The sequence below is a fragment of the Theropithecus gelada genome, chromosome 19, assembly GCF_003255815.1.
Source record: "Theropithecus gelada isolate Dixy chromosome 19, Tgel_1.0, whole genome shotgun sequence".
NCBI classification, from domain to species: Eukaryota; Metazoa; Chordata; class Mammalia; order Primates; family Cercopithecidae; genus Theropithecus; species Theropithecus gelada.
In genome coordinates this window covers 39,962,449-39,971,568 of record NC_037687.1, presented here as the reverse complement: position 1 = coordinate 39,971,568, position 9,120 = coordinate 39,962,449, and the positions used below count along the sequence as shown (strand labels likewise).

The 9,120-nt window shown below is 37.1% G+C and overlaps 1 pseudogene; it reads right to left on the bottom strand.

Annotated features, from left to right (window-relative positions):
- Window positions 1-5,949: 5,949 nt before the first annotated feature.
- Window positions 5,950-8,267, bottom strand: LOC112613215 (annotated as a pseudogene).
- Window positions 8,268-9,120: the final 853 nt, after the last annotated feature.

The following is a 9,120-nucleotide window of genomic DNA, read 5'->3' as shown; positions in this document are numbered from 1 at the left end:
CTAAATACTTGCTCTCAGTATCTATAACTTTTGCAGAGACCAGAAGCAAACAATTTGTGGACCAGTGTCAACACATGGACCACACTTTATATAGCGCTGTAACAGAAAATGATTCTGTTAATGTAATGAACATGGGAAAGACCAGCCTTGGCATATCTTTTTGATATATATAAATAATATAATTCTCACAATTCCACCTCTGTCTATGTGGTGTTTGGCAAAACATGCCCCTGTGCCTTTGTTTTTTAAAATGGTAATAATAGTACCACCTAATAGTATTTTTGTGAGGATGCAATGCTAATAAAAGACAAAACCTTTAAAAGAGTATTTGGCACATAGCATTTGATCAATAAATAGTGCTTTATTTTTTTCATTAGGGATACACTTAGTACATTCATGTGAGAGCAAGGCCCTGTGGGTGTAAGGAATTTGTAAAAACCGTCTATTACCTTTCACTCCTTATTTAGATTGGGATAATTAACAGGATAATATCCAGTAAAATAGATTAAACTTCCATTTATAAAGTCAGAACCTATCTCTGAAAATTAATGTGAGAAAGAGATCTCTAGATTTGATGGGTGTGAAGATTATGAGAGTAAAGGTTTTAAAGACTCAGGGATAGCTATAATGCTTTTTCCTTTTTATAACCCAAAAAGCAGGTACGTCAGTCTGCTTTTTCTGCCCACAATTAATGATAAATTAGAAACTAACAGCCACTATCCATTTGGAAAAATTAAAAGAATAATGAACACTGTTATGTTCTATCTAGATTCAGCAATGGTTAATGTGTTGTCACATTTGGTTTGCTTATACATAATATTTACATATTTTGCTGTAGTTTTTGAGTATAAATTGTAGATACTAACACATCACATCTAAGAATAAAGGCTGCCTCCTGCTTAATTGCTATATAACAATTGTCCAACCTGTCTGTGCCCCAGGGCAGCTTTGAATGCAGTCCAACACAAATTTGTAAGCTTTCTTAAAACATGAGATTTTTTTGCGATTTTTTTAAAGCTCATCAGCCATCGTTAGTATATTTTATGTGTGGCCCAAGATAGTTCTTCCACAGTAGCCCAGGGAAGCCAAAAGATTGGACCCCCACCCCCCAGTAACTTCACACCTAAGGAGATTTGCAATAATTCCATAATCTGTAATATTCAGTCTGTGTTCATATTCTCAGTTGTGTTCATTCTTTTCACTTGTGTAAAGAATGCTTTTCATAGGTTATTTTTAAATTCAGGAACCAAGTTCATGAATTACATCTGTGCATTGTTTGTATCTTTTAAAATAAGAATGTCCCTTCCCCCCACAACTCTATTGCAATATTGACTTTTTAAGCACTCAGGATAGTTGTCTTATAGAATATCACATTCTGGAGTTTTCTCGTTTTCTCAAAGTATTTTTTAATGTGCTTCTTTATCCCCAGTATTTCCCATTAACTGGAATTTGGGATTAGAGACCCAATTAGGTACAGATTAAATATTTTGGCAAGAATACTTCATAGGAGAAATTTTGTATTTTAATTTGTAACCCATTAGGTGGCATACAATGTCATTATACTACTATGGTATCCTTAGTTCATTCACTTGGTGTAGCAGAACGTACATTCCAAAGATGGCCACACCAATATATCCCATTCTGCATGTTCACCTTACAATGTGATACTGACACTCCCCAAGAGGTAGAGCTCATGGTCCTTTCTTTTGAATCTGGCCAGGTGGGCCTGTGTTTATGGCAGGAGTAACACTGTGATTTCCACGACTAAGTCACAAAAGGCAATACAACTTCTGCCTGACCCACTTGGGATGAAGCCCAGCCACCATGCTACGAAGATGCCAAGTAACCACACAGAAAAGCTAAGTAAAGCTGTCCTGATTACAGCTGTAGTTGAGGTAACAGCTGGCATCCAGCACCAAGCGTATGAGGGTATGAGCCTTCAGATGATTCTAACCCTTAACCTTCAGAAGTTGTCCTAGCTGGTGCTAAGTGGAGCCGAGAAAAGCTTTCCCCCATGAGCCTGCCCAAATTGCAGATTTGGAGTCGTTTGTTACACAGCAATAGGTAACTGAAATACTTGTTTCATATGGTAATCGCCAGATTTCTCTGTTGTAAAGCTAGGTATTTCTTTTAATTTAATAAATGATCTGTAGGGTAGTACTTTGGCATTTCGGAAATTTAAAATCTCCAATCATATAATGACACTAGATTAAAAAGAAAATGAAACCATAAAGGACAATTTAGAAATGAATGTGAGATCAGAATTTGTGAATGTGGTCAAACCTGTGCTCAGTGAAAAATCAATAACCTGTTAATGTATTCAGGAAACAAATATTGAGGGTCAGCGCTTTGTTTCTCCTGCTCACCACTCTACTCCCAGTGACTTAATACTGTCTCTTTAACATAGTAATCGCTTATAAAACTGTTAAAATAATGAAGAAGCATTAAACTCAAGAAACTAAGGGAAAAATAAGTCAATATAAGAAAGAAGGAAGGATCATTAAAAGGAGTTAATGAATTTGAAAATAAAATAGACTTATTAAGGCTTTGTGAAAAAATATTAATCTTGATTTTAGCACATCTGATCAAAGGAAAAAGATAATTACAGCATTGTGAATGAGAATTGGATGTAAGTACAGATGGAGGAGATATTTTTTGTTTTATCAAAAATTTCAAGGAGGTAATATCAAAATTTCACTAGCTCTTTGTACACTGATATTATAATCCTCATAATACAACAGACGAGGATAGTTCTTAAAAGACAAAAATGTAGGTGAGTCTTTATGAAGAAAGCAGAAATTCTAAACCATAAGCACATTCATTCAAAAACCTAGTAAAGCAGTTAAGCAAAACAATTTCTTTACTTGGACTGTCCAGGGATGGATCTGTTCTAGTTTTCCAAATTGATGATGGGAAAGGAAGAGCTGATCCAGTCCAAATATCTTCAAGATCCATGTTCTCAGTTTTTCTTAGCTTTAGATGGCCAAAGTATGGCCTAGATTGGATATGATAATTTCCTCAATGCTTAACACTGAGCACAATTTTTCACATATTTGAAATCAAGGTGTATCTTACAATTTATGGCGTCTGACAATACTTCCAACCAGGTGGCAGTCATCAAGCAGTTTTGTGAGAAGCCTTCCTGGTAAGAACACAAAAGCATCTGCACCAAAATATATAGATTTAATGGCATGTAGGGGTTTGCGTGAATATATACAGTTGAAATTCAATTCTTAAAATAATTGTAACTCATTTTTTTAAGGCTACCATACTACCACTTTCCTCAACTTAAACTAATGTCCATTGTCAACCAAAATGTCTGTGATCTCATGGATCCATTATGGTTTGCAACTCCAGGTCCATTTTATGCCAGTAAGACAGCCATAATATATCATTGTACAAGTCATTTACTATCTAGTTATATCATTGCTCAACATTTGCAAATTCTTTTTACAAATAACGCTAATTGGATGTAACAAAAAGCAGAGTATTTTGAGACATATATTAATGCAAAATTTTGTTACCGTATCAGTGGATTGTTCCTTCAAAGTACCAGTGCCTTAACACAACATATCTAAAAGAACGTCTCTGGGATTAGTAGTACTTAATGGCACTTGAGAAATGGTTTGTGGGCACACAGCCTTGTGAAGTTTTGAATACTAAATCCCTTTTTTAAAAAAAATGCTTATTATCAGGCTATCAAAAGATTTGAGTCTTACAATAAAAATTTGCTTAACTTTAGTGCATGATAAACTTTACTAAGGAAGTCTCATTCAGAATATCTAGTATTTTGGGATGTGAACCCACACTGGAAATGCCATAACCCAAACACAGTGACCCTAAAGATAGAATATTCAGATCTTATGGCAGATGTTTAGCTATGCTGGGAAAGGAAATGAATGATGTATTTCTCTGCTGCTCACATATTCCTCTGCAATAAATTGCTGGCCCAGTTTTGTTTTTATATACTCACTACTATACTAATGAGGATGGCTCAATTTTTTATTTGAACATACTATAATGAATTTAAACTTTTATTGGTGAATATTTATGTTTTAATGTTTTAACAGGTTTTCACTATTTCAAATATACTTCAATAAATATCCTTGTCTGTGATCATTGGTTTATGTGAACTGGAATTTCAGTAGCTGTATATACATAGAAGAACAATTGCTCATACATGATACACTCTTTCAGTTACGTTAGATAATACTAAATCAATCATAGGTTCTATATACCCTACTAGATATTTCCAAATTGTTCTCTTAGATCCTGTGAACTGGTAAACTGAGTGTCCCTGTAGCTTCAGTTTAGGTATGTTTTTGTATGTATTCCTAAATTTTGACTTAAGCCACTTTTGAAATGTATTTCTTGGCCTGTCATCATTCCTTTACTTTGACTTTCATATTCTTGGCTTTCTCCATTATTTTTGTCTTGTTTTTTTTCTTCCCTCTAATTGACTTGAATGTCATTCTGGATACTTTGCTATATTGATGCAGTATTTTCTACCTACATGCATATAGTCTGACCATACATTCTATTTTTATGAGACATTTTAAGATTTATAGGTTATCAGTTATGTAATCTTTGCAGATTACATAAATAAAATTTTATTTTCCAGTATTCATATTTAATTTTCTTATTGCAATAGCTAGAATCTTCAGAACACAGTTGAATATTATGGTAACAGGTATCTGTTTTTCCAAATTTAATGGACTATTTCCCAACATTTTTTTCTTTGGTCTTATGTTTCCTCAGAACCTACATTTAATCATTTACTATAATATTCACTTTTCATTTGGGGATAAATTCTCTGCTGACTTTAAATTTCCTTCAGTATATGTGGGGGTAGAGGGAGGATGCCTACTTTTGTAGTGATTGTTAATTTAAAAACTGCTGAATTTTGTCTAAGGACATTTTGTTATCTATTTTATGTTTTTCTCCTTAAATTTATTGATGTATTGATTTGTACTTATGACTTTCTTAAATTTTAAACATTTCTTGTAATATGCTATAATTTTTGTCATACTACTAGAGTTCATTTGGTGATATTTTAATTAGAACTTTTCCATCTATAGTCAAATGAGGCAGTATTATAGTTTCTTTTTCTTTTATTGATAAGACTTTAGAGTTGTAATGATCTGTTCTTTAACACCTAGAAACAATTTGTCCTTAAAGTATTTACATTTTTGTATCTTGATATTTTATTTTATGAGACTTGCTAAATTCACTTAGCTTTAGCAGGGTTTATTTTTTTATAAATTACTTAGAATTTTCTATAAACACAATCAGGATATCTGTGAAGACAGTTCCTTCTAATTTATATTTCATTTATTTGCCATACTGCACAGGCTAGGGCATTCTGTAGAGTGTTGAATGGAAATGCTCAAAGCAAGGCTGGGCGTGGTGGCTCATGCCTGTAATCCCAACAACATTTTGGGAGGCTGAGGCAGTTGGATCACCTGAGGTTAGGAGTTCGAGACATGCCTGGCCAACATGGCAAAATCCCATCTCTACTAAAAATACAAATGTTAGCTGGGCGTGGTGGTGCACCTGTGATCCCAGCTACTCGGAAGGCTGAGGCAGGAGAAGAGCTTGAACCCTGGAGGTGGAGGTTGCAGTGAGCCAAGATCGTGCCACTGCACTCCAGCATGGGGGACAGAGCCAGACTCTGTCTTAAAAAAAAAAAAAAAAAAAAAAAAAAATTCTCAGAGCAGACATCCTTGAGTCTGACTTTAGTGAAAAAGCAGTCAATAATTTATCATAAAGTTCTATGTTAGCTGTTTATTTTCCCTAGATATTCTTTTTGTTTTTTTGACAAATCTTGGGTCAATTTGCCATTGAAGTCATCTGAATCAACCTCTCTTTGCGGAAAAGACTTTTAATGGTAGTTTCAAGGACAATATACCAAAAATGTTGAATTTTTCTATCACAGCAAACAATTGAAAATGAAATCAAGAAAATTTCATTGATAAAGAACATAAAATGCTTAGGAATATATTTAACAAAACACATGCAAGACTACTACCTAAAAATTACACAATTTTGTTGAGAGAAGCTAGGGAAGGCCTTAATAAATTGAAACATGCACCATAATCACAGATGAGAAGACCCAATGTTTAGAAGTCATTTCTCAAATTGATCTAGGGATTCAGTGGAATCCTGTCAGAATTTGTTCTGAGCACAGCAATGAAGTGAGGATTGGAGGGTGCTGGTGTAGCTGCACTTTGAGGTAGGTTCATTAGCTGTTGCAAAAGGCTAGTGATAGTCACTGTTAGAAGATGATAGAGGAGGAGAGAGAAGGGACTCAGTAAGCATGGCAGCACCTCATCTTGTGCATCCTTCTTGATAAGGAAAGAGAGGTCCCTGGCTGTTGTCATGAGAATGTCAGCTGCTTGCTCTGTGGAGAGGAAAGGAAGAATACAGGCAACCATTGTCTTCCCTTTTCGGATACACATGATCTGTACAAAGTGGTCATCACTAGGCCTCTCTTGTCCAGGCTATTTCCCCCTTAAGTTGTCATACATGCTACAAATTTTGTACTTTCCCTCATCCATTAGAGCAGGTCATTCTTCTAGACTTAGGAGATAATGTCTTTCATAGTCCTCTACGTCAAGGAGCAAACTGTAAGTTTTCTCAATTATGACAGGGGTTTTTCTCCTCTTGTTTCGTACTTGTTTTTCTTTTGTCTCATCATCCTCACTCCAAGATGTTACAACACCATCAATCATTTTTTGGAGATTATTCACACTAGAAACAGTAAGTTTTCCCAAAGAGCCCTCAAATTGTACTGGCTTAAAGGCATGCTCCAGTTTGGCCACCTGAGGGGTGATAACCTTGGTGCACTCCTTTTTAGGGCCATCACCTTGTATTTCTTCAGCAGCTGATGGTTTCTCCAGCTTTTCAAAGTAATTCTGGTAATAAAAATCATCCAGGTAGGGATCAGTGCTTTGCAGTTGCATCATCTGAATTTTAGAGGCCCAATCCTTTTCCTGCTGCATCCATATCCATTGGCATATGGATCCTTTCAGAGATGATCGTGATGACTGCTCCAGTGACTTCCTCTATCTCCTGCACCATTGAGATTCTGATGCTGATTTCTATTCTGTTGCTGTCTCTGATGCAAGAGTCAATGGTGCTGTGGATGGAGGTGAGTTGTGTCCAGTCTAAACATTGGGGCCTGAGATCTTAGGTTTTGCAAGTGAGGTTCTGGGCTGTGGAGGTGGTGTAGCAGAGGGTGGAGCACTAAAGGCATAGAAGCCTGGTGCTGGGGGAAGCATCTGCCCAACTTGCCCTTGTAGCAACTTGGGATTCATAGCAGCAAGTGGACTACAAATCCAGGGACCCATACAAACTGGCTGGGAGACATCTGTCCAGCCTGTTGTGCTCCTTCAAGAACCTGTGCTCTCTGAAGGGGGCTGAGAACAGGAGGAACACTAGGAGGAAAAGGGTGACCCAGGAGGGAAGAGTTCAGGACACTGTAGAACTGATTTGGAGACATCCTCTCATCATAGGGAGCAGGATAACACGGTGGCATTGGGGGCCGAACATGGACAGGCTTCGAATGCAGAATCTTCCAAATTGGCCTTCCTTTTCAGTTGCTGGTTTCAGGTGGAGGAAAGTCTATGGACTAGGACTGCATAGGCTCTGTTGGGTAAAGCCATCTGCTTAGATGGGGTACCTATGGGAACAGTTCTAACAGGAGGACTGCCAATAATAGGTGGAGTTGACCATCTTGGTAATGCATGTTCAGAAAGGTCCTGATCATTTTCTGGACCCTGGGGGGCCTCTGAGGCAAGGCATATTCTAATACAGACACTGTAGACATTTCCTGAGTGAGCAGTGGTCCTCGGATTTGCCTCAGAACTTCAGATCCATCCCAGATACTGGAATTCAGACTTCCTGGTTGGGGCTGTAAAACTGGCCTGGTCTGTGCTGCCCTCATAGCTGGATCTTCTAGTTCATTTTCAATCACCATCTTACTGAGCCTTTCTGCCAGATTCTCCTCATGGTCACCCAACAAGTCTATTTCTTCCCTTTCTCCGTTGCCTGTTGGTTCATTAACTGCCACTGGTAGCTTTTCTTCCAATTCAGCCAGGCGCTCGTGCTTCCTGCCAATCATCATCAACTGCACCTGACCCAAATGTATCATCATTGAATTGATCAATCTCTTCATCTTCTTCTCTCAGTCCCTGAAAGTAATCTTCATCTTCATCCAGAAGACAATCCTCCCAAGACTCATAGTGGAACATTCTTGGGGAGGTGGGGAGGGAGCAGGGAGGGGAGTGGGAGAGGGAGGGAAGAAGCACGGACTCCCCAGCCTCCTCCATGGCCAGGTCCTCCACCAGCTCACGACCCCTGGCCACCTATTTCTGTTTCTCATATTTGTTCCTATGAATTCTAGTTATTATCATGTATCATTTCCTTACTCCAATACAACTCTGCTGTCATTTACTTCCTTTATGCTGCTATTGTCAAATATATTACATTTCCATGTTATAGGCCCAACAGTATAATTATGTACATATTGTATTATACAATCATCTTTTAAATTTATTAAGAGAAGTAAAAGAAATGTGCATTTTTGCTGCCTTTTGTATATTATAAATATTTTCTTTTTAAAAATGTGGTTTTGAATTTCCATGTGGATTTACTTACTTTGTTTGAATAACCTTTACAATTTCTTATATGGTAGATCTGGGAAGGGCTTTATTTCATCTTCATTTTTGAAAGACAGTATGTTACTGCTTCACAGAGCTTTTGTCCTTTGAGTACTTTGAATATATCATCCCACTGCCTTCATCCCCTCCATTGCTTTGGATAAGAAGTCAGCTGTCAATTGATTGGTGTTCCATTGTTAAGTGACACATCGTTTTTCTCTTATACTTTTCAACATTTTCTTTCACATTTAGCACTTTTACTATGATGGGTCTGTTCATGGATATCTTTGCATTCACTTTGATTACAGTTTGTTGAGATGATTGTGGGTATTGATTAATGTTTATTCAACAAATTATGGATGTATTTAGCCATTACTATTATATATTTTTTTGAGATGGAGTCTCGCTCTGTCACCCAGGCTGGAGTGCAGTGACCGGATCTCAGCTTACTGCAAGCTCC